The sequence below is a fragment of the Rhipicephalus microplus genome, chromosome X, assembly GCF_043290135.1.
Source record: "Rhipicephalus microplus isolate Deutch F79 chromosome X, USDA_Rmic, whole genome shotgun sequence".
NCBI lineage: Eukaryota > Metazoa > Arthropoda > Arachnida > Ixodida > Ixodidae > Rhipicephalus > Rhipicephalus microplus.
Genome location: NC_134710.1, coordinates 497238978 through 497266092, shown reverse-complemented (window position 1 = coordinate 497266092; position 27115 = coordinate 497238978).

The following is a 27115-nucleotide window of genomic DNA, read 5'->3' as shown; positions in this document are numbered from 1 at the left end:
TTGTTTTCTTGTCAAGCATTGTTCTATTTATTGAAACATTATATGCTTATCTGTGACAAGTGTCGGAGCAGTTGTGCAACCAACGTAGTTGGTTTAATGTGAACTGTGATGGCCTAGTTTTGGAATTTTACCTGTTTTCTGGTCAAGCACTGCTGTATTTATTGAAACTTTATTTGCTTATCTGTGACAAGTGTCGGATCAGTTGTGCAACTAAAGTCATTGCCTTGATGTGAACTGTGATGACCTAGTTTTGGCATTTTACTTGTTTTCTGGTCAAGCATAGTTGTATTTATATAAACTTTATATGCTTATCGGTGACAAGTGTCGGATCAGTTGTGGAACCAATGTCGTTGCCTTGTTGTCAACTGTGATGGCCTAGTTTTGGCATTTTACTTTTGTTTCCTGGTCAAGCAATATTGTATTTATTGAAACTTTATATGCTTATCTGTGACAAGTGTCGGATCAGTTGTGGAACGAATGTCGTTGCCTTGATGGGAACTGTGATGGCCTTGTTTTGGATTTATCTTGTGTTTCCTTGTCCAGCATTGCTGTAGTTATTGAAACTTTGTATGCTTCCCTGTGACAAGTGTCGGATAAGTTGTGGAACCAATGTTGTTACCTTAATGCAAACTGTGATAGCCTACTTTTGCCATTTTACTTGTCTTCTTGTCGAGCGTTTCTGTATTTATTGAAACTTTATGTGCTTCTCTGTGACAAGTGTTGGATGAGTTGTGGAACAAATGTCGTTGCCCTGGTGAGAACTGCGATGGTCTAGTGTTGGAATTTCACTTGTTTCCTGGTCAAGCATTGTTGTATTTATTGAAATTGTATATGCTTATCTGTGACAAGTGTTGGATCACTTATTGAACCAATGTAGTTGCCCTAATGCGAAGTGTGACAGCCTAGTTTTTGCCTTTACTTGTGTTTCTTAGTCAAGCAATGCTGCATTTATAGAAACTTTATATGCTTATTCGTAACAAGTGTCGGATAAGTTGTGGAATCAATGTCGTTGCCTTGATGTGAACTGTGATATTCTACTTTTGGCATTTTACTTGTTTTCTGGTCAAGCATTGTTGTATTTATAGAAATTTTATATTATAAAGAGATTTATTAAGCAGAAAGGTTGGTGCTTGGAAGGCTTGGAAGGCGATGCACCAGCCGCAATTTCTGAGCTCGAGCCGCTGCTGCACACTCGATGCTGCTGCCTCTGCGGCGGAGTACTTCCTCTTCTTTACAATGGCCCCACGGAGAAAAAAAGGAGCCATCCTGGCGGCTTAGTCCTGGGCAGGCGGCGTTGAACCGTGGTATTGCTTGAGCCTCTGGACGTGTACAACCTCGCGGTTGCGACGTCGCAAGTCTGATGGTGGCGTAAGAGGCTCAATGAGGTAGTTTACTGGCGAAGTTTGTTCGACAATACGATATGGCGCATCTTACTTTGGCAGAAGTGTGGAAGAGAGCCCTGGTGTGCGATGCAGCACTGACAGCCATACAAGAGAACCTGGAAGAAAAACGGGAGTTGAGGTCTGGGCATCATGAATTGCCTTTTGCCTGTTTTGGTCATCGCAGGTAAAGCGACGAGCTAACTGGCGGCATTCTTCTGCGTGTCTGGCGGCGTCCAAGATCGGTAGGCACTCGGACGCGTCTGGTCGATAGGGGAAAATGGTGTCAATGGTGTGGGAGGGGCGACGGCCGTAGAGGAGGTAAAAAGGGGAGAAGCCTGTTGTCGCTTGCGTTGCCGTATTATAGGCGTATGTAATGAATGGGAGAACTAAGTTCCAGTTAGAGTGGTCAGGCGTCACATACATAGATAGCATGTCACCGAGAGTACGATTAAAGCGCTCGGTAGCCCCATTGGTTTGTGGGTTGTAAGCGGTACATGTGCGATGTACAATAGCACACTCAGCGAGCAATTTTTCAATGACCTCGGACAAGAAGGCGCGGCCGCGGTCACTGAGTAGTTCTTGAGGGCCTCCATGACGCAACAAAAATGACGCAGTAGGAAAGTGGCAACCTCCTGTGTTGTAGCCGTTTTAAGAGCAGCGGTCTCAGCATAGCGCGTTAGGTGGTCGATAGCAACTATTATCCACCTGTTGCCAGTCGGAGTCAATGGAAGCGGCCCATACATATCTATTCCAACCCGTTCGAAGGGTCGGGAAGGGCATGATAAAGGCTGCAGTTCACTGGCGGAGGCGTGTGGTGGAGATTTTCGGCGCTGACATTCGGCACAAGAGCGGACGAAGTTGCGAACGAATGTATACATGCCACGCCAGTAGTAGCGATGTTGAAGCCTTTCGTAGGTCTTGAAGACTCCTGCGTGGCCACATTGTGGGTCAGCATGAAAAGAGGAACAAATCTGCGACCTCAGGGTTCGTGGAACGACGAGCAGCCACTTGCGTCCCTCTGGTGCGTAGTTGCGTCGATAGAGAAGCGTGTCACGTATCGAGAAGTGTGGAACTTGGCGCCGAAGCGTTCGCGTCTTTGGGAGTTCAGAAGTGTCGGAGAGATGATTTAGGAGAGACGCAGTCCACGGGTCATTGCGTTGTTCGATAGCAATGGTGTCAAAGTCAAGTGATGACAATGTGGAATCGCAAGCGGAGTCAGCTGTGGCATTCTGGGGCAGGGGGGAACGGGAAAGGGCGTCGGCGTCAGCATGCTTCCGTCCTGACCGATAAACCACGCGTATGTCGTAATCTTGAATTTTCAACGCCCAGCGAGCGAGGCGGCCAGATGGGTCTTTTAACGTCGAAAGCCAGCACAGCGCGTGGTGGTCGGTCACGACGTCAAAAGAACGACCATATAGATATGGGCGAAACTTTCCAAGGGCCCACACAATGGCCAAGCACTCCTTTTCTGTGACGCTGTAGTTGCTCTCAGCCTTGGTAAGTGTGCGACTAGCGTATGCCACGACGTATTCCTGATGTTCCGGTTTACGCTGTGCGAGCACAGCACCCAGGCCTACACCACTGGCGTCAGTGTGGATTTCAGTTGGAGCTTCAGGATCGAAATGGCGTAGAATGGGTGGCGTCGTAAGAAGCCGTCGAAGGGTGGTGAAAGTCTCGTCGCAGGCAGGGGACCACGATAAGAGGTCTTTACAGCTGCTGAGAAGTTGCGTGAGAAGTGATATAGTAGACGCGAAGTTTCGGACGAATCGCCGGAAATACGAACACAAGCCGATGAAACTTCGAATTTCTTTGATGGTGGCAGGTTTAGGAAACGCCGTAACAGCTCGCAATTTCTCGGGATCCGGGAGGATGCCTTCCTTGGAAACAACATGGCCCAAAATGTTCAGTTGACGCATGGCAAATCGACATTTTTTGAGGTTTAATTGCAAACCGGCGTTAGTTAAGCAAGTAAGGACTTGCTGAAGGCGACGTAAGTGTGTGTCAAAGTTAGGGGCGAAGACCACGATATCATCGAGGTAACACAAGCATATCTTCCATTTTAGTCCACGCAGGATGTTGTCCATCATTCGTTCGAATGTTGCAGGTGCATTGCAAAGTCCGAAGGGCATGACGGTGAATTCATATAAGCCGTCTGGCGTGACAAAAGCGGTTTTGGGGCGATCGGCGTCCGCCATAGGCACCTGCCAGTAGCCTGACCGCAAGTCTAACGAGGAAAAGAACTCGGCACCCTGCAAACTGTCCAAAGCATCGTCATTGCGCGGTAGTGGACAGACATCCTTCAGCGTTATCTTGTTCAATCACCGGACATCGACACAGAAACGAATAGAACCGTCTTTCTTTTTGACGAGAACCCCCGGAGACGCCCATAGGCTCTGTGAAGGTCGAATGACGCCTCTTCGAAGCATGTCGTCTACTTGGTCAGCAATGACGCGGCATTCTGTAGCGGACACGCTACAGAACGCTGATATGGTCGTTGTCGCAGCGGTGAGTGGGACCCAGTGTCGATGTGGTGTTCTACTGCTAAGGCACGGCCGAGCGATGTTTGTTCAACGTCGAAAGAGTGGCGGTAGCTCTCAAGAATGGTGAGTAGTTGTGAACGCTGCGAAGATGTCAAATCTGCAGCGATGAATTGTTGAAATATGTTTGCCGACGTTGAGTCAGGCGCTGAGACGACAGCCAGTTCACAGACGGAGGTAGAAGGCACCTCATCGGGGACGGATATAATTCTGGAAGAACTGATTGTCTCGACGTGGCCAAGGCACTCGCGACAAAGTAGGAATAAAGACGACGACTCATGATTATAAATTGGCATTGTGGTTGACCCTTCTACAAGATCGAGAGCAGCAAAAGGCACGGGGAGAGCTCTTCGGGCGACAAATATTGGAGATGGTGTGAAGAAGACCGTGCCGTCGGATATGGCGCTGCATGAAACTGGCACGAACGCAAAAGAACATGGAGGGATGTAGGTGTCATCGCTAACGACAAGTTTAGCGGCAAACTGGGTGTCGGCGGACACTTGGTCATCCAGTGAGCAAAATTCGACCTCAGCACTAGCACAGTCGATTACGGCGTTATGACGCGACAAAAAGTCCCATCCCAAAATAATATTATGGGAGCATGATGAAAGAACCATGAACTCTATCGTATACAGAACGTCCTGAATTGTCACGCGGGCTGTACATACTGCGGTTGGTTGAACAGGTTGAGCACTGGCTGTGCGAAGCGACAATCCGGAGAAAGGCGTCGTAACCTTACGAATTGAGCGGCAAAATCCAGCATCTATAACCGAAACAGCTGCACTGGTATCTACAAGAGCGACAGTAGGGATATTTTCGACGAACATATCAATAACATTGGTAGATGACAAATGAGGACTTGGGCAAACCGAAACTTGCGCAGTTCTTGCCTCAGGAACTGTGTCGTCTAGTTTTCCTCCTCGTTAGGTGCGGGCCGTCGACGCATAGGAGAAGGCGAGCGGCGGCGTGGAGAGGGCGAGCGAAGACGTCCCGGCCGAGGGCGGTGGTCGTCCTGGTAGCAGGCTGGCATTGGAGTGGAGGAACCGTATCGCGCGTTGGAGTCAAGCGGGAAGAAAGGCTCACGGCGGTTTTCATTGGTGATATGCGTCCGGCGGCGACAATACCTTGCGACGTGTCCGGGGTATCGACAAGCGTAACATATCGGGCGATTATCGAGGGTGCGCCACGGGTTGGCGGTGTTAGTGCTGGTCCAGTGAACTGGAGCTGGGGGATAGCTCGCGCGAGGCTGGAACGGAGGCGCAGGCGCCTTGCGAGTTGGCATGGCTGCAGCCGCGGCGTAGGTGAGAGGAGCAGCCACAACATTAGGCTCGCGAGCAGCTGGTAAGGCCTCGGCGACCTCTCCTTGAATGACGTCACGTAGAGACGATGGTAAAGTTGTGGTAGCTTCTGGTGTGAAAGGCACCAAGGAAAGCTGTCGTGCAACTTCTTCGCGGACAAATGCTTTTATTTCGGCTATTAGTGACGCGTGGTCATGACCACTGATCACACTAGACAGCGATGCCAAATCGTGCGCTGGAGGACGTCTTGTCAGAGCTCGCTGCTTCCGCAATTCATCGTAGCTTTGGCAGAGGCTAATTACGTCGTTAACAGTAGTCGGGCTTTTCGCCAAGAGCATTTGAAAAGCGTCGTCGTCAATCCCTTTGAGGATGTGCTTACATTTTTCAGCTTCCGTCATTTCGGCGTTCACGCGTCTGCACAAATCGACGACGTCCTCTATGTAACTTGTGAAGGTTTCACCCGTTTCTTGTGCGCGTGTGCGTAAACGTTGCTCGGCACGAAGTTTTCGGACGGCAGGTCGATCGAAGACTGCTAGAATCGACGTTTTAAATTGCGGCCACGTTCGGACGTCTGCCTGGTGGTTTCTAAGCCAAAGGCTGGCTACACCCGCGAGATAGAACGAAACGCGTGTCAACTTGTCCGCGTCCGTCCATCTGTTTAAAGCGCTCACCCGTTAGAAAGTCGAGAGCCACTCTTCAACGTCGTTGTCATCTGTTCCACTGAAGATTGGAGGCTCCCGCTGAAGAACACTGCCTGGACAGGTGGCCGGAAGAGATGGAAGCGTCTGCTGATCGGCGTCCGGCATAGCAGAAGGTAGCCGTCGAGAACGGAGTTCAAGGATGGTAGCGGGAAGGTGTAAGGGACGGTACCCGGCACGTCTCCACCAATTATAAAGGAGATTTATTAAGCAGAAAGGTTGGTGCTTGGAAGGCTCGGAAGGCGATGCACCAGCCGCAGTTTCCGAGCTCGAGCCGCTGCTGCACACTCGAAGCTGCTGCCTCTGCGCCGGAGACTTCCTCTTCTTTACAATATGCTTATATGTGACAAGTGTCGGATCAGTTGTGGAACCAGCGCAGTTTCCTTAATGCGAACTGTTACGGCCTAGTTTTGGCATCTTATCTGTTTCCTGGTCAAGCATTGCTGTATTTACAGAAAGTTTATATGCTTATCTGTAACAAGTGTCCGATCAGTTGTGGAACCAATGTCGTTGCCTTGTTGTCAACTGTAATGGCCTAGTTTTGGAATTTTACTTGTTTTCTGGTCAAGCATTGTTGTATTAATTGAAACTTTATATTCTTATCTGTGACAAGTGTCGGATCAGTTGTGGAACCAATGTAGTTGCCCTAATGCGAACTGTGACAGCCTAGTTTTGGCCTTTTACTTGTGTTTCTTGGTCAAGCAATGCTGTATTTGTAGAAACTTTATATGCTTATTCGTAACAAGTGCCGGATCAGTTGTAGAATCAATGTCATTGTCTTGATGTGAACTGTGATGATCTAGTTTTGGCATTTTACTTGTTTTCTGGTCAAGCATTGTTGTATTTATTGAAACTTTATATGTGCATATGAGACAATTGTCGGATCAGTTGTGGAACCAGCGTAGTTGCCTTATTGCGAACTGTTACGGCCTAGTTTTGGAATTTTACTTGTTTCCTGGTCAAGCAATATTGTATTTATTGAAACTTCATATGCTTATCTGTGACAAGTGTTGGATCAGTTGTGGAACGAACGTCGTTGCCTTGAAGGGAACTGTGATGGCCTTGTTTTGAATTTATCTTGTGTTTCCTTGTCAAGCATTGCTGTCGTTATTGAATTTTTGTATGCTTCCCTGTGACAAGTGTCGGATAAGTTGTGGAACCAATGTTCTTACCTTAATGCGAACTGTGATGACCTAGTCTTGGCATTTTACTTGTTTTTTGGTCAAGCATTGTTGTATTTATTGAAACTTTATATGCTTATCGGTGACAAGTGTCGGATCAGAAGGAATCAATGTCGTTGCCTTGATGTCATCTGTGATGGCCTAGCTTCGGCATTTTACTTGTGTTTCCTGGTCAAGCAATGCTGTATTTATAGAAACTTTATATGCTTATTCGTAACAAGTGCCGGATCATTTGTAGAATCAATGTCATTGTCTTGATGTGAACTGTGGTGATCTAGTTTTGGCATTTTACTTGTTTTCTGGTCAAGCATTGTTGTATTTATTGAAACTTTATATTCTTTTATGAGACAAGTGTCGGATCAATTGTGGAACCAGCGTAGTTGCCTTAATGCGAACTGTTGCGGCCTAGTTTTGGAATTTTACTTGTTTCCTGGTCAAGCAATATTGTATTTATTGAAACTTTATATGCTTATCTGTGACAAGTGTTGGATCAGTTGTGGAACGAACGTCGTTGCCTTGATGGGAACTGTGATGGCCTTGTTTTGAATTTATCTTGTGTTTCCTTGTCAAGCATTGCTGTAGTTATTGAATTTTTGTATGCTTCCCTGTGACAAGTGTCGGATAAGTTGTGGAACCAATGTTCTAAACCTTAATGCCAACTGTGATGACCTAGTTTTGGCATTTTACTTGTTTCCTGGTCAAGCATGGTTGTATTTATTAAAACTTTATATGTTTATCTGTGACAAGTGTCGGATCAGTTGTGGAACCAATGTTGTTATCTTAATGCGAACTTTGATGGCCTAGTTTTGGCATTTGACTTGTATTTTCTGGTCAAGCATTGGTGCATTTATTGAAACTTTATATGCTTATCTGTGACGACTGTCTGAGCAGTTGTGGAACCAACGTAGTTGTTTTAATGCGATCTGTGATGGCTTAGTTTTGGATTTTTACCTGTTTTCTGGTCTAGCACTGCTGTATTTATTGAAACTTTATATGCTTATCTGTGACAAGTGTCGGATCAGTTGTGGAACTAATGTTGTTGCCTTGTTGTCAACTGTGATGACCTAGTTTTGGAATTTTACTTGTTTTCTGGTCAAGCATTGCTGTATTTATTGAAACTTTATTGGCTTCTCTGTGAATAGTGTTGGATGAGTTGTGGAACCATTGTAGTTGCCCTGATGCGAACTGGGACAGCCTAGTTTTGGCCTTTTACTTGTGTTTCTTGGTCAAGCAATGCTGTGTTTATAAAAACTTTATATGCTTATTCGTAACAAGTGCCGGATCAGTTGTGGAATCAATGTCATTGTCTTTATGTCAACTGTTATGATCTAGTTTTGGCATTTTACTTGTTTTCTGGTCAAGCATTGTTGTATTTATTGAAACTTTATATGCTTATATGAGACAGGTGTCGGATCAGTTGTTGAACCAGCGTAGTTGCCTTAATGCGAACTGTTACGGCCTAGTTTTGGAATTTTACTTGTTTCCTGGTCAAGCAATATTGTATTTATTGAAACCTCATATGCTTATCAGTGACAAGTGTTGGATCAGTTGTGGAACGAACGTCGTTGCCTTGATGGGAACTGTGATGGCCTTGTTTTGAATTTATCTTGTGTTTCCTAGTCAAGCATTGCTGTAGTTATTGAATTTTTGTATGCTTCCCTGTGACAAGTGTCGGATAAGTTGTGGAACCAATGTTCTTACCTTAATGCGAACTGTGATGACCTAGTTTTGGCATTTTACTTGTTTCCTGGTCAAGCATGGTTGTATTTATTAAAACTTTATATGCTTATCTGTGACGAGTGTCGGAGCAGTTGTGGAACCAACGTAGTTGGTTTAATGCGAACTGTGATGGCTTAGTTTTGGATTTTTACTTGTTTTGTGGTCTAGCACTGCTGTAATAATTGAAACTTTATATGCTTATCTGCGACAAGTGTCGGATCAGTTGTAAAACCAATGTCGATTCCTTAATGTGAACTGTGATGGCCTAGTTTTGGCATTTTACTTGTTTTCTGGTCAAGCATGGTTGTATTTATTAAACTTTATATGTTTATCTGTGACAAGTGTCGGATCAGTTGTGGAACAAATGTTGTTATCCTAATGCGAACTGTGATGGCCTAGTTTTGGCATTTTACTTGTGTTTCCTGGTCAAGCATAGCTGCATTTATTGAAGCTTTATATGCTTATATGTGACAAGTGTCGGATCAGTTGTAGAACCAAATTTGTTCCCTTGATGTGAACTGTGATGACCTAGTTTTGGCAATTTACTTGTTTCCAGGTCAAGCATTGCTGTATTTAATGAAACTTTACATGCTTATCTGTGACAAGTGTCGGATCAACTGTGCAACTAAAGTATTTGCCGTGATGTGAACTGTGATTACCTAGTTTTGGCATTTTACTTGTTTCCTGGTCAAGCATTGTTCTATTAATTGAAACTTTATATGCTTATCTGTGACAAGTGTCGGAGCAGTTGTGCAACCAACGTAGTTGGTTTAATGCGAACTGTGATGGCCTAGTTTTGGAATTTTACCTGTTTTCTGGTCAAGCACTGCTGTATTTATTGAAACTTTATATGCTTATCTGTGACAAGTGTCGGATCAGTTGTGCAACTAAAGTCATTGCCTTGATGTGAACTGTGATGACCTAGTTTTGGCATTATGCTTGTTTTCTGGTCAAGCATTGTTGTATTTATTGAAACTTTATATGCTTATCGGTGACAAGTGTCGGATCAGAAGGAACCAATGTCGTTGCCTTGATGTCAACTGTGATGGCCTAGTTTCGGCATTTTACTTGTGTTTCCTGGTCAAGCATTGTTGTATTTATTGAAACTATATATGCTTATAAGAGACAAGTGTCGGATCAGTTGTGGAACCAGCGTAGTTGCCTTAATGCGAACTGTTACGGCCTAGTTTTGGAATTTTACTTGTTTCCTGGTAAAGCATTATTGTATTTATTGAAACTTTATATGCTTATCCGTGACAAGTGTTGGATCAGTTGTGGAACGAACGCCGTTGCCTTGATGGGAACTGTGATGGCCTTGTTTTGAATTTATCTTGTGTTTCCTTGTCAAGCATTGCTGTAGTTATTGAATTTATGTTTGCTTCCCTGTGACAAGTGTCGGATAAGTTGTGGAACCAATGTTCTTACCTTAATGCGAAATGTGATGACCTAGTTTTGGCATTTTACTTGTTTCCTGGTCAAGCATGGTTGTATTTAATAAAACTTTATATGTTTATCTGTGACAAGTGTCGGATCAGTTGTGGAACCAATGTTGTTATCTTAATGTGAACTGTGATGGCCTAGTTTTGGCATTTGACTTGTATTTCCTGGTCAAGCATTGGTGCATTTATTGAAACTTTATATGCTTATCTGTGACGAGTGTCGGAGCAGTTGTGGAACCATTGTAGTTGGTTTAATGCGATCTGTGATGGCTTAGTTTTGGATTTTTACCTGTTTTTTGGTCTAGCACTGCTGTATTTATTGAAACTTTATATGCTTATCTGTGACAAGTGTCGGATCAGTTGTGGAACTAATGTCGTTGCCTTGTTGTCAACTGTGATGACCTAGTTTTGGAATTTTACTTGTTTTTTGGTCAAGCATTGCTGTATTTATTGAAACTTTATTGGCTTCTTTGTGAATAGTGTTGGATGAGTTGTGGAACAAATGTCGTTGCCCTGATGGGAACTGCGATGGTCCAGTTTTGGAATTTTACTTGTTTTCTGGTCAAGCAATGTTGTATGTATTGAAACTTTATATGCTTATCTGTGACAAGTGTCGGATCAGTTGTGGAACCAGCGTAGTTGCCTTATTGCGAACTGTTACGGCCTAGTTTTGGCATTTTACTTGTTTCCTGGTCAAGCATTGCTGTATTTATTGAAAGTTTATATGCTTATCTGTAACAAGTGTCGGATCAGTTGTGGAACTAATGTCGTTGCCTTGTTGTCAACTGTAGTAGCCTAGTTTTGGAATTTTACTTGTTTTCTGGTCAAGCATTGTTGTATTTATTGAAACTTTATATTCTTATCTGTGACAAGTGTCGGATCAGTTGTGGAACCAATGTAGTTGCCCTATTGCGAACTGTGACAGCCTAGTTTTGGCCTTTTACTTGTGTTTCTTGGTCAAGCAATGCTGTGTTTATAGAAACTTTATATGCTTATTCGTAACAAGTGCCGGATCAGTTGTGGAATCAATGTCATTGTCTTTATGTGAACTGTGATGATCTAGTTTTGGCATTTTACTTGTTTTCTGGTCAAGCATTGTTGTATTTATTGAAACTTTATATGCTTATATGAGACAAGTGTCGGATCAGTTGTTGAACCAGCGTAGTTGCCTTAATGCGAACTGTTACGGCCTAGTTTTGGAATTTTACTTGTTTCCTGGTCAAGCAATATTGTATTTATTGAAACTTTATATGCTTATCTGTGACAAGTGTTGGATCAGTTGTGGAACGAACGTCGTTGCCTTGATGGGAACTGTGATGGCCTTGTTTAGACTTTATCTTGTGTTTCCTTGTCAAGTATTGCTGTAGTTATTGAATTTTTGTATGCTTCCCTGTGACAAGTGTCGGATAAGTTGTGGAACCAGTGTTCTTACCTTAATGCGAACTGTGATGACCTAGTTTTGGCATTTTACTTGCGTTTTCTGGTCAAGCATTGCTGTATTTATTGAAACTTTATATGTCTATCTGCGACAAGTGTCGGATCAGTTGTAAAAGCAATGTCGATTCCTTAATGTGAACTGTGATGGCCTAGTTTTGGCATTTTACTTGTTTTCTGGTCAAGCATTGCTGTATTTATTGAAACTTTATATGCTTATCTGCGACAAGTGTCGGATCAGTTGTAAAACCAATGTCGATTCCTTATTGTGAACTGTGATGGCATAGTTTTGGCATTTTACTTGTTTTCTGGTCAAGCATGGTTGTATTTATTAAAACTTTATATGTTTATCTGTGACAATAGTCGGATCAGTTGTGGAACCAATGTTGTTATCTTAATGCGAACTGTGATGGCCTAGTTTTGGCATTTTACTTGTGTTTCCTGGTCAAGCATAGCTGCATTTATTGAAACTTTATATGCTTATATGTGACAAGTGTCGGATCAGTTGTGGAACCAAATTTGTTCCCTTGATGTGAACTGTGATGACCTAGTTTTGGCAATTTACTTGTTTCCAGGTCAAGCATTGCTGTATTTAATGAAACTTTACATGCTTATCTGTGACAAGTGTCGGATCAAATGTGCAACTAAAGTATTTGCCGTGATGTGAACTGTGATGACCTAGTTTTGGCCTTTACTTGTTTCCTGGTCAAGCATTGTTCTATTTATTGAAACTTTATATGCTTATCTGTGACAAGTGTCGGAGCAGTTGTGCAACCAACGTAGTTGGTTTAATGCGAACTGTGATGGCCTAGTTTTCGAATTTCACCTGTTTTCTGGTCAAGCACTGCTGTATTTATTGAAACTTTATATGCTTATCTGTGACAAGTGTCGGATCAGTTGTGCAACTAAAGTCATTGCCTTGATGTGAACTGTGATGACCTAGTTTTGGCATTTTGCTTGTTTTCTGGTCAAGCATTGTTGTATTTATTGAAACTATATATGCTTATATGAGACAAGTGTCGGATCAGTTGTGGAACCAGCGTAGTTGCCTTAATGCCAACTGTTACGGCCTAGTTTTGGAATTTTACTTGTTTCCTGGTCAAGCAATATTGTATTTATTGAAACTTTATATGCTTATCTGTGACAAGTGTTGGATCAGTTGTGGAACGAACGTCGTTGCCTTGATGGGATATGTGATAGCCTTGTTTTGAATTTATTTTGTGTTTTCTTGTCAAGCATTGCTGTAGTTATTGAAGTTTTCTTTGCTTCCCTGTGGCAAGTGTCGGATAAGTTGTGGAACCAATGTTCTTACCTTAATACAAACTGTGATGACCTAGTTTTGGCATTTTACTTGTTTCCTGGTCAAGCATAGTTGTATTTAATAAAAACTTATATGTTTATCTGTGACAAGTGTCGGATCAGTTGTGGAACCAATGTTGTTATCTTAATGTGAACTGTGATGGCCTAGTTTTGGCATTTGACTTGTATTTCCTGGTCAAGCATTGGTGCATTTATTGAAACTTTATATGCTTATCTGTGACGAGTGTCGGAGCAGTTGTGGAACCATTGTAGTTGGTTTAATGCGATCTGTGATGGCTTAGTTTTGGATTTTTACCTGTTTTTTGGTCTAGCACTGCTGTATTTATTGAAACTTTATATGCTTATCTGTGACAAGTGTCGGATCAGTTGTGGAACTAATGTCGTTGCCTTGTTGTCAACTGTGATGACCTAGTTTTGGAATTTTACTTGTTTTTTGGTCAAGCATTGCTGTATTTATTGAAACTTTATTGGCTTCTTTGTGAATAGTGTTGGATGAGTTGTGGAACAAATGTCGTTGCCCTGATGGGAACTGCGATGGTCCAGTTTTGGAATTTTACTTGTTTTCTGGTCAAGCAATGTTGTATGTATTGAAACTTTATATGCTTATCTGTGACAAGTGTCGGATCAGTTGTGGAACCAGCGTAGTTGCCTTATTGCGAACTGTCACGGCCTAGTTTTGGCATTTTACTTGTTTCCTGGTCAAGCATTGCTGTATTTATTGAAAGTTTATATGCTTATCTGTAACAATTGTCGGATCAGTTGTGGAACTAATGTCGTTGCCTTGTTGTCAACTGTAGTAGCCTAGTTTTGCAATTTTACTTGTTTTCTGGTCAAGCATTGTTGTATTTATTGAAACTTTATATTCTTATCTGTGACAAGTGTCGGATCAGTTGTGGAACCAATGTAGTTGCCCTATTGCGAACTGTGACAGCCTAGTTTTGGCCTTTTACTTGTGTTTCTTGGTCAAGCAATGCTGTGTTTATAGAAACTTTATATGCTTATTCGTAACAAGTGCCGGATCAGTTGTGGAATCAATGTCATTGTCTTTATGTGAACTGTGATGATCTAGTTTTGGCATTTTACTTGTTTTCTGGTCAAGCATTGTTGTATTTATTGAAACTTTATATGCTTATATGAGACAAGTGTCGGATCAGTTGTTGAACCAGCGTAGTTGCCTTAATGCGAACTGTTACGGCCTAGTTTTGGAATTTTACTTGTTTCCTGGTCAAGCAATATTGTATTTATTGAAACTTTATATGCTTATCTGTGACAAGTGTTGGATCAGTTGTGGAACGAACGTCGTTGCCTTGATGGGAACTGTGATGGCCTTGTTTAGACTTTATCTTGTGTTTCCTTGTCAAGTATTGCTGTAGTTATTGAATTTTTGTATGCTTCCCTGTGACAAGTGTCGGATAAGTTGTGGAACCAGTGTTCTTACCTTAATGCGAACTGTGATAACCTAGTTTTGGCATTTTACTTGTTTCCTGGTCAAGCATGGTTGTATTTATTAAAACTTTATATGCTTATCTGTGACGAGTGTCGGAGCAATTGTGGAACCCACGCAGTTGGTTTAATGCGAATTGTGATGGCTTAGTTTTGGATTTTTACCTGGTTTCTGGTCTAGCACTGCTGTATTTATTGAAACTTTATATGCTTATCTGTGACAAGTGTCGGATTAGTTGTGGAACCAATGTCGTATCCGTGATGTCAACTGTGATGACCTAGTTCTGGCATTTTACTTGTTTCCTGGTCAAGCATTGTTTTTTAATTGAAACTTTATATGCTTATCTGTGAGAAGTGCCAGGTCAGTTGTGGAACCAATGACGTGTCCCTCATGTGAACTGTGATGACCTAGTTTTGGCATTTTACTTGCGTTTTCTGGTCAAGCATTGCTGTATTTATTGAAACTTTATATGTCTATCTGCGACAAGTGTCGGATCAGTTGTAAAAGCAATGTCGATTCCTTAATGTGAACTGTGATGGCCTAGTTTTGGCATTTTACTTGTTTTCTGGTCAAGCATGGTTGTATTTATTAAAACTTTATATGTTTATCTGTGACAAGTGTCGGATCAGTTGCGGAACCAATGTTGTTATCTTAATGCGAACTGTGATGGCCTAGTTTTGGCATTTGACTTGTATTTCCTGGTCAAGCATTGGTGCATTTATTGAAACTTTATATGCTTATCTGTGACGAGTGTCGGAGCAGTTGTGGAACCAACGTAGTTGGTTTAATGCGATCTGTGATGGCTTAGTTTTGGATTTTTACCTGTTTTCTGGTCTAGCACTGCTGTATTTATTGAAACTTTATATGCTTATCTGTGACAAGTGTCGGATTAGTTGTGGAACCAATGTAGTTGCCCTAATGCCAACAGTGACGGCCAAGTTTTGGCATTTGACTTGTTTCCTGATCAAGCATTGCTGTATTTATTGAAACTTTATATGCTTATCTGTGACAGGTGTTGGATCAGTTGAGGGACCAATGTCGTATTCTTGATGTCAACTGTGATGACCTAGTTCTGGCATTTTACTTGTTTCCTGGTCAAGCATTGTTTTTTATTGAAACTTTATATGCTTATCTGTTAGAAGTGCCGGGTCAGTTGTGGAACCAATGACGTGTCTTTAAATTGAACTGTGATGTCCTAGTTTTGGCATTTTACTTGCGTTTTCTGGTCAAGCACTGCTGTATTTATTGAAACTTTATATGCTTATTTGCGACTAGTGTCGGATCAGTTGTAAAACCAATGTCGTTTCCTTAATGTGAACTGTGATGGCCTAGTTTTGGCATTTTACTTGTTTTCTGGTCAAGCATGGTTGTATTTATTGAAGCTTTATATGCTTATATGTGACAAGTGTCGGATCAGTCGTGGAACCAAGTTTGTTCTCTTGATGTGAACTGTGATGACCTAGTTTTGGCAATTTACTTGTTTCCAGGTTAAGCATTGCTGTATTTAATGAAACTTTACATGCTTATCTGTGACAAGTGTCGGATCAAATGTGCAACTAAAGTATTTGCCGTGATGTGAACTGTGATGACCTAGTTTTGGCAGTTTACCTGTTTCCTGGTCAATCATTGCTGTATTTATTGAAAGTTTATATGCTTATCTGTAACAAGTGTCGGATCAGTTGTGGAACTAATGTCGTTGCCTTGTTGTCAACTGTAGTGGCCTAGTTTTCGAATTTTACTTGTTTTCTGGTCAAGCATTGTTGTATTTATTGAAACTTTATATTCTGATCTGTGACAAGTGTCGGATCAGTTGTGGAACCAATGTAGTTGCCCTATTGCGAACTGTGACAGCCTAGTTTTGGCCTTTTACTTGTGTTTCTTTGTCAAGCAATGCTGTGTTTATAGAAACTTTATATGCTTATTCGTAACAAGTGCCGGATCAGTTGTGGAATCAATGTCATTGTCTTTATGTGAACTGTGCTGATCTAGTTTTGGCATTTTACTTGTTTTCTGGTCAAGCATTGTTGTATTTATTGAAACTTTATATGCTTATATGAGACAAGTGTCGGATCAGTTGTTGAACCAGCGTAGTTGCCTTAATGCGAACTGTTACGGCCTAGTTTTGGAATTTTACTTGTTTCCTGGTCAAGCAATATTGTATTTATTGAAACCTTATATGCTTATCTGTGACAAGTGTTGGATCAGTTGTGGAACGAACGTCGTTGCCTTGATGGGAACTGTGATGGCCTTGTTTTGAATTTATCTTGTGTTTCCTTGTCAAGCATATCTGTAGTTATTGAATTTTTGTATGCTTCCCTGTGACAAGTGTCGGATAAGTTGTGGAACCAATGTTCTTACCTTAATACGAACTGTGATGACCTAGTTTTGGCATTTTACTTGTTTCTTGGTCAAGCATGGTTGTATTTATTAAAACTTTATATGCTTATCTGTGACGAGTGTCGGAGCAGTTGTGGAACCAACGTAGTTGGTTTAATGCGAACTGGGATGGCTTAGTTTTGGATTTTTACCTGTTTTCTGGTCTAGCACTGCTGTATTTATTGAAACTTTATATGCTTATCTGTGACAAGTGTCGGATTAGTTGTGGAACCAATGTAGTTGCCCTAATGCCAACAGTGACGGCCTAATTTTGGCATTTGACTTGTTTCCTGGTCAAGCATTGCTGTATTTATTGAAACTTTATATGCTTATCTGTGACAAGTGTTGGATCAGTTGTGGAACCAATGTCGTATTCGTGATGTCAACTGTGATGACCTAGTTCTAGCATTTTACTTGTTTCCTGGTCAAGCACTGTTTTTTTATTGAAACTTTATATGCTTATCTGTGAGAAGTGCCGGGTCAGTTGTGGAACCAATGACGTGTCCCTCATGTGAACTGTGATGGCCTAGTTTTGGCATTTTACTTGCGTTTTCTGGTCAAGCATTGCTGTATTTATTGAAACTTTATATGCTTATCTGCGACAAGTGTCGGATCAGTTGTAAAACCAATGTCGATTCCTTATTGTGAACTGTGATGGCCTAGTTTTGGCATTTTACTTGTTTTCTGGTCAAGCATGGTTGTATTTATTAAAACTTTATATGTTTATCTGTGACAATAGTCGGATCAGTTGTGGAACCAATGTTGTTATCTTAATGCGAACTGTGATGGCCTAGTTTTGGCATTTTACTTGTGTTTCCTGGTCAAGCATAGCTGCATTTATTGAAACTTTATATGCTTGTATGTGACAAGTGTCGGATCAGTTGTGGAACCAAATTTGTTCCCTTGATGTGAACTATGATGACCTAGTTTTGGCAATTTACTTGTTTCCAGGTCAAGCATTGCTGTATTTAATGAAACTTTACATGCTTATCTGTGACAAGTGTCGGATCAAATGTGCAACTAAAGTATTTGCCGTGATGTGAACTGTTTGACCTAGTTTTGGCCTTTACTTGTTTCCTGGTCAAGCATTGTTCTATTTATTGAAACTTTATATGCTTATCTGTGACAAGTGTCGGAGCAGTTGTGCAACCAACGTAGTTGGTTTATAGCGGACTGTGATGGCCTAGTTTTCGAATTTCACCTGTTTTCTGGTCAAGCACTGCTGTATTTTTGAAACTTTATATGCTTATCTGTGACAAGTGTCGGATCAGTTGTGCAACTAAAGTCATTGCCTTGATGTGAACTGTGATGACCTAGTTTTGGCATTTTGCTTGTTTTCTGGTCAAGCATTGTTGTATTTATTGAAACTTTATATGCTTATCGGTGACAAGTGTCGGATTAGAAGGAACCAATGTCGTTGCCTTGATGTCAACTGTGATGGCCCAGTTTCGGCATTTTACTTGTGTTTCCTGGTCAAGCATTGTTGTATTTATTGAAACTATATATGCTTATATGAGACAAGTGTCGGATCAGTTGTGGAACCAGCGTAGTTGCCTTAATGCCAACTGTTACGGCCTAGTTTTGGAATTTTACTTGTTTCCTGGTCAAGCAATATTGTATTTATTGAAACTTTATATGCTTATCTGTGACAAGTGTTGGATCAGTTGTGGAACGAACGTCGTTGCCTTGATGGGATATGTGATAGCCTTGTTTTGAATTTATTTTGTGTTTTCTTGTCAAGCATTGCTGTAGTTATTGAAGTTTTGTTTGCTTCCCTGTGGCAAGTGTCGGATAAGTTGTGGAACCAATGTTCTTACCTTAATACAAACTGTGATGACCTAGTTTTGGCATTTTACTTGTTTCCTGGTCAAGCATAGTTGTATTTATTAAAAACTTATATGTTTATCTGTGACAAGTGTCGGATCAGTTGTGGAACCAATGTTGTTATCTTAATGCGAACTGTGATGGCCTAGTTTAGGCATTTGACTTGTATTTCTTGGTCAAGCATTGGTGCATTTATTGAAACTTTATATGCTTATCTGTGACGAGTGTCGGAGCAGTTGTGGAACCAACGTAGTTGGTTTAATGCGATCTGTGATGGCTTAGTTTTGGATTTTTACCTGTTTTCTGGTCTAGCATTGCTGTATTTATTGAAACTTTATATGCTTATCTGTGACAAGTGTCGGATTAGTTGTGGAACCAATGTCGTATCCGTGATGTCAACTGTGATGACCTAGTTCTGGCATTTTACTTGTTTCCTGGTCAAGCATTGTTTTTTTAATTGAAACTTTATATGCTTATCTGTGAGAAGTGCCGGGTCAGTTGTGGAACCAATGACGTGTCCCTCATGTGAACTGTGATGACCTAGCTTTGGCATTTTACTTGCGTTTTCTGGTCAAGCATTGCTGTATTTATTGAAACTTTATATGTCTATCTGCGACAAGTGTCGGATCAGTTGTAAAAGCAATGTCGATTCCTTAATGTGAACTGTGATGGCCTAGTTTTGGCATTTTACTTGTTTTCTGGTCAAGCATGGTTGTATTTATTAAAACTTTATATGTTTATCTGTGACAAGTGTAGGATCAGTTGCGGAACCAATGTTGTTATCTTAATGCGAACTGTGATGGCCTAGTTTTGGCATTTGACTTGTATTTCCTGGTCAAGCATTGGTGCATTTATTGAAACTTTATATGCTTATCTGTGACGAGTGTCGGAGCAGTTGTGGAACCAACGTAGTTGGTTTAATGCGATCTGTGATGGCTTAGTTTTGGATTTTTACCTGTTTTCTGGTCTAGCACTGCTGTATTTATTGAAACTTTATATGCTTATCTGTGACAAGTGTCGGATTAGTTGTGGAACCAATGTAGTTGCCCTAATGCCAACAGTGACGGCCAAGTTTTGGCATTTGACTTGTTTCCTGATCAAGCATTGCTGTATTTATTGAAACTTTATATGCTTATCTGTGACAGGTGTTGGATCAGTTGAGGGACCAATGTCGTATTCTTGATGTCAACTGTGATGACCTAGTTCTGGCATTTTACTTTTTTCCTGGTCAAGCATTGCTTTTTTATTGAAACTTTATATGCTTATCTGTTAGAAGTGCCGGGTCAGTTGTGGAACCAATGACGTGTCTTTAAATTGAACTGTGATGTCCTAGTTTTGGAATTTTACTTGCGTTTTCTGGTCAAGCACTGCTGTATTTATTGAAACTTTATATGCTTATCTGCGACTAGTGTCGGATCAGTTGTAAAACCAATGTCGTTTCCTTAATGTGAACTGTGATGGCCTAGTTTTGGCATTTTACTTGTTTTCTGGTCAAGCATGGTTGTATTTATTGAAGCTTTATATGCTTATAGTGACAAGTGTCGGATCAGTCGTGGAACCAAGTTTGTTCTCTTGATGGGAACTGTGATGACCTAGTTTTGGCAATTTACTTGTTTCCAGGTTAAGCATTGCTGTATTTAATGAAACTTTACATGCTTATCTGTGACAAGTGTCGGATCAAATGTGCAACTAAAGTATTTGCCGTGATGTGAACTGTGATGACCTAGTTTTGGCATTTTACCTGTTACCTGGTCAATCATTGCTGTATTTATTGAAAGTTTATATGCTTATCTGTAACAAGTGTCGGATCAGTTGTGGAACTAATGTTGTTGCCTTGTTGTCAACTGTAGTGGCCTAGTTTTCGAATTTTACTTGTTTTCTGGTCAAGCATTGTTGTATTTATTGAAACTTTATATTCTTATCTGTGACAAGTGTCGGATCAGTTGTGGAACCAATGTAGTTGCCCTATTGCGAACTGTGACAGCCTAGTTTTGGCCTTTTACTTGTGTTTCTTTGTCAAGCAATGCTGTGTTTATAGAAACTTTATATGCTTATTCGTAACAAGTGCCGGATCAGTTGTGGAATCAATGTCATTGTCTTTATGTGAACTGTGCTGATCTAGTTTTGGCATTTTACTTGTTTTCTGGTCAAGCATTGTTTTATTTATTGAAACTTTATATGCTTATATGAGACAAGTGTCGGATCAGTTGTTGAACCAGCGTAGTTGCCTTAATGCGAACTGTTACGGCCTAGTTTTGGAATTTTACTTGTTTCCTGGTCAAGCAATATTGTATTTATTGAAACCTTATATGCTTATCTGTGACAAGTGTTGGATCAGTTGTGGAACGAACGTCGTTGCCTTGATGGGAACTGTGATGGCCTTGTTTTGAATTTATCTTGTGTTTCCTTGTCAAGCATTGCTGTAGTTATTGAATGTTTGTATGCTTCCCTGTGACAAGTGTCGGATAAGTTGTGGAACCAATGTTCTTACCTTAATGCGAACTGTGATGACCTAGTTTTGGCATTTTACTTGTTTCCTGGTCAAGCATGGTTGTATTTATTAAAACTTTATATGCTTATCTGTGACGAGTGTCGGAGCAGTTGTGGAACCAACGTAGTTGGTTTAATGCGAACTGTGATGGTTTAGTTTTTGATTTTTACCTGTTTCCTGGTCTAGCACTGCTGTATTTATTGAAACTTTATATGCTTATCTGTGACAAGTGTCGGATTAGTTTTGGAACCAATGTAGTTGCCCTAATGCCAACAGTGATGGCCTAGTTCTGGCATTTTACTTGTTTCCTGGTCAAGCATTGTTTTATTTATTGAAACTTTATATGCCTATCTGTGAGAAGTGCCGGGTCATTTGTGGAACCATTGACGTGTCTTTAAATTGAACTGTGATGGCCTAGTTTAGGCATTTTACTTGCGTTTTCTGGTCAAGCATTGCTGTATTTATTGAAACTTTATATGCTTATCTGCGACAAGTGTCGGATCAGTTGTAAAACCAATGTCGATTCCTTAATGTGAACTGTGATGGCCTAGTTTTGGCATTTTACTTGTTTTCTGGTCAAGCATGGTTGTATTGATTAAAACTTTATATGTTTATCTGTGACAAGTGTCGGATCAGTTGTGGAACCAATGTTGTTATCTTAATGCGAACTGTGATGGTCTAGTTTTGGCATTTTACTTGTGTTTCCTGGCCAAGCATTGCTGCAATTATTGAAGCTTTATATGCTTATAAGTGACAAGTGTCGGATCAGTGGTGGAACCAAATTTGTTCCCTTGATGTGAACTGTGATGACCCAGTTTTGGCACTTTACTTGTTTCCAGGTTAAACATTTTTGTATTTAATGAAACTTTACATGCTTATCTATGACAAGTGTCGGATCAAATGTGCGACTAAAGTATTTGCCGTGATCTGAACTGTGATGACCTAGTTTTGGCATTTTACTTGTTTCCTGGTTAAGCATTGTTCTATTTATTGAAACTTTATATGCTTATCTGTGACAAGTGTCGGAGCAGTTGTGCAACCAACGTAGTTGGTTTAATGCGAACTGTGATGGCCTAGTTTTGGAATTTTACCTGTTTTCTGGTCAAGCACTGCTGTATTTATTGAAACTTTATATGCTTATCTGTGAGAAGTGTCGGATCAGTTGTGCAACTAAAGTCATTGCCTTGATGTGAACTGTGATGACCTAGTTTTGGCATTTTACTTGTTTTCTGATCAAAAATTGTTGTTTTTTTGAAACTTTATATGCTTATCGGTGACAAGTGTCAGATCAGATGGAAACAATGTCGTTGCCTCGATGTCAACTGTGATGGCCTAGTTTCGGCATTTTACTTGGGTTTCCTGGTCAAGCAATGCTGTATTTTTGGAAACTTTATATGCTTATTTGTGACAAGTGTCGGATCAATTGTGGAACCAATGTCGTGTCCCTAATGTGAACTGTGATGACCTAGTTTTGGCATTTTACTTGTGTTTCCTGGTCAAACATTGCTGTATTTATTGAAACATTATATGCTTATCTGTGACAAGTGTCTGATCAGTTGTGGGACCAATGTTGTTGCCTTAATGCGAACTGTGATGACCTAGTTTTGGAATTTTCCTTGTTTCCTGATGAAGCATTGTTTTATTTATTGAAACTTTATATGCTTATCTGTGACAAGTTTCGGATCAAATGTGGAACCAATGTCGTTGCCTTGATGTCAAATGTGATGGCATAGTTCTGAAATTTTACTTGTTTCCTGGTCAAGAAATGCGGTATCTACTTAAACTTTATATGCTTATCTGCGACACGTGTAGGATCAGTTGTGGAACCAATGTAGTTGCCTTGATGTGAACTGTCATGTCTTAGTTTTGGCATTTAACTTGTTTCCTGGTGAAGCATCGTTGTAAATATTGAAATATATATATGCTTATCTGTGACAAGTGTCGGATCAAATGTGGAACCAATGTTGATATCTCAATGCGAAGTGTGATAACCTAGTTTTGGCATTTTACTTGTTTCCTGGTCAAGCATTGTTGTATTTGTTGAAAATTTATATGCTTATCTGTGACAATTGTCGGATGAGTTGTGGAACCATTGTATTTGCCGTAACGCAAACTGTGATGGCCTATTTTTGGCATTTTCTTTGTGTTTCCTGGTGAAGCATTGCTGTATTCTTTGAAAGTTTATATGCTTACCTTTGACAAGTGTCGGATCAGTTGTGGAACCAGCGTAGTTGCCTTAATGCGAACTGTTTCGGCCTAGGTTTGGCATTTTACTTGTTTCCTGGTCAAGCATTGCTGTATTTATTGAAAGTTTATATGCTTATCTGTGACATGTGTCGGATCAGTTGTGGAACTAATTTCGTTGCCTTGTTGTCAACTGTGATGACCTAGTTTTGGAATTTTACTTGTTTTCTGGTCAAGCATTGCTGTATTTATTGAAACTTTATATTCTCATTTGTGACAAGTGTCGGATCAATTGTGGAACCAATGTCGTGTCCCTAATGTGAACTGTGATGACCTAGTTTTGGCATTTTACTTGTGTTTCCTGGTCAAGCATTGCTGTATTTATTGAAACATTATATGCTTATCTGTGACAAGTGTCCGATCAGTTGTGGGACCAATGTTGTTGCCTTAATGCGAACTGTGATGACCTAGTTTTGGAATTTTACTTGTTTCCTGATGAAGCATTGTTTTATTTATTGAAACTTTATATGCTTATATGTGACAAGTTTCGGATCAAATGTGAAACCAATGTCGTTGCCTTGATGTCAAATGTGATGGCATAGTTCTGAAATTTTACTTGTTTCCTGGTCAAAAAATGCGGTATCTACTTAAACTTTATATGCTTATCTGCGACACGTGTAGGATCAGTTGTGGAACCAATGTAGTTGCCTTGATGTGAACTGTCATGTCTTAGTTTTGGCATTTAACTTGTTTCCTGGTGAAGCATCGTTGTAAATATTGAAATATATATATGCTTATCTGTGACAAGTGTCGGATCAAGTGTGGAACCAATGTTGATATCTCAATGCGAACGGTGATAACCTAGTTTTGGCATTTTACTTGTTTCCTGGTCAAGCATTGTTGTATTTATTGAAACTTTATATGCTTATCGGTGACAAGTGTCGGATCAGAAGGAACCAATGTCGTTGCCTTGATGTCAACTGTGATGGCCTAGTTTTGGAATTTTACTTGTTTCCTGGTCAAGCAATATTGTATTTATTGAAACTTTATATGCTTATCTGTGACAAGTGTTGGATCAGTTGTGGAACGAACGTCGTTGCCTTGATGGGAACTGTGATGGCCTTGTTTCGAATTTATCTTGTGTTTCCTTGTCAAGCATTGCTGTAGTTATTGAATTTTTGTTTGCTTCCCTGTGACAAGTGTCGGATAAGTTGTGGAACCAATGTTCTTACCTTAATGCGAACTGTGATGACCTAGTTTTGGAATTTTACTTGTTTTCTGGTCAAGCATGGTTGTATTTAATAAAACTTTATATGTTTATCTGTGACAAGTGTCGGATCAGTTGTGGAACCAATGTTGTTATCTTAATGTGAACTGTGATGGCCTAGTTTTGGCATTTGACTTGTATTTCCTGGTCAAGCATCGGTGCATTTATTGAAACTTTATATGCTTATCTGTGACGAGTGTCGGAGCAGTTGTGGAACCAACGTAGTTGGTTTAATGCGATCTGTGATGGCTTAGTTTTGGATTTTTACCTGTTTTCTGGTCTAGCACTGCTGTATTTATTGAAACTTTATATGCTTATCTGTGACAAGTGTCGGATTAGTTGTGGAACCAATGTAGTTGCCCTAATGCCAACAGTGACGGCCTAGTTTTGGCATTTTACTTGTTTCCTGATCAAGCATTGCTGTATTTATCGAAACTTTATATGCTTATCTGTGACAAGTGTTGGATCAGTTGAGAAACCAATGTCGTATCCTTGATGTCAACTGTGATGACCTATTTCTGGCATTTTACTTGTTTCCTGGTCAAGCATTGTTTTTTGATTGAAACTTTATATGCTTATCTGTTAGAAGTGCCGGGTCAGTTGTGGAACCAATGACGTGTCTTTAAATTGAACTGTGATGGCCTAGTTTTGGCATTTATTTGCGTTTTCTGGTCTAGCACTGCTGTATTTATTGAAACTTTATATGCTTATCTGTGACAAGTGTCGGATTAGTTGTGGAACCAATGTAGTGGCGCTAATGCCAACAGTGACGGCCTAGTTTTGGCATTTGACTTGTTTCCTGATCAAGCATTGCTGTATTTATTGAAACTTTATATGCTTATCTGTGACTAAGTTGGATCAGTTGAGGAACCAATGTCGTATCCTTGATGTCAACTGTGATGACCTAGTTCTGGCATTTTACTTGTTTCCTGGTCAAGCTTTGTTTTTTTATTGAAACTTTATATGCTTATCTGTTAGAAGTGCCGGGTCAGTTGTGGAACCAATGACGTGTCTTTAAATTGAACTATGATGGCCTAGTTTTGGCGTTTATTTGCGTTTTCTGGTCAAGCATGGTTGTATTTATTTAAGCTTTATATGCTTATATGTGACAAGTGTCGGATCAGTCGTGGAACCAAGTTTGTTCTCTTGATGTGAACTGTGATGACCTAGTTTTGGCAATTTACTTGTTTCCAGGTTAAGCATTGCTGTATTTAATGAAACTTTACATGCTTATCTGTGACAAGTGTCGGATCAAAAGTGCAACTAAAGTATTTGCCGTGATGTGAACTGTGATGACCTAGTTTTGGCATTTTACTTGTTTCCTGGTCAAGCATTGCTGTATTTATTGAAACATTATATGCTTATCTGTGACAAGTGTCGGATCAGTTGTGGGACCAATGTTGTTGCCTTAATGCGAACTGTGATGACCTAGTTTTGGAATTTTACTTGTTTCCTGATGAAGCATTGTTTTATTTATTGAAACTTTATATGCTTATCTGTGACAAGTTTCGGATCAAATGTGGAACCAATGTCGTTGCCTTGATGTCAAATGTGATGGCATAGTTCTGAAATTTTACTTGTTTCCTGGTCAAAAAATGCGGTATCTACCTAAACTTTATATGCTTATCTGCGACACGTGTAGGATCAGTTGTGGAACCAATGTAGTTGCCTTGATGTGAACTGTCATGTCTTAGTTTTGGCATTTAACTTGTTTCCTGGTGAAGCATCGTTGTAAATATTGAAATATATATATGCTTATCTGTGACAAGTGTCGGATCAAGTGTGGAACCAATGTTGATATCTCAATGCGAACTGTGATAACCTAGTTTTGGCATTTTACTTGTTTCCTGGTCAAGCATTGTTGTATTTATTGAAACTTTATATGCTTACCGGTGACAAGTGTCGGATCAGAAGGAACCAATGTCGTTGCCTTGATGTCAACTGTGATGGCCTAGTTTCGGCATTTTACCTTTGTTTCCTGGTCAAGCATTGTTGTATTTATTGAAACTATATATGCTTATATGAGACAAGTGTCGGATCAGTTGTGGAACCAGCGTAGTTGCCTTAATGCGAACTGTTACGGCCTAGTTTTGGAATTTTACTTGTTTCCTGGTAAGCAATATTGTATTTATTGAAACTTTATATGCTTATCTGTGACAAGTGTTGGATCAGTTGTGGAACGAACGTCGTTGCCTTGATGGGAACTGTGATGGCCTTGTTTCGAATTTATCTTGTGTTTCCTTGTCAAGCATTGCTGTAGTTATTGAATTTTTGTTTGCTTCCCTGTGACAAGTGTCGGATAAGTTGTGGAACCAATGTTCTTACCTTAATGCGAACTGTGATGACCTAGTTTTGGAATTTTACTTGTTTTCTGGTCAAGCATGGTTGTATTTAATAAAACTTTATATGTTTATCTGTGACAAGTGTCGGATCAGTTGTGGAACCAATGTTGTTATCTTAATGTGAACTGTGATGGCCTAGTTTTGGCATTTGACTTGTATTTCCTGGTCAAGCATCGGTG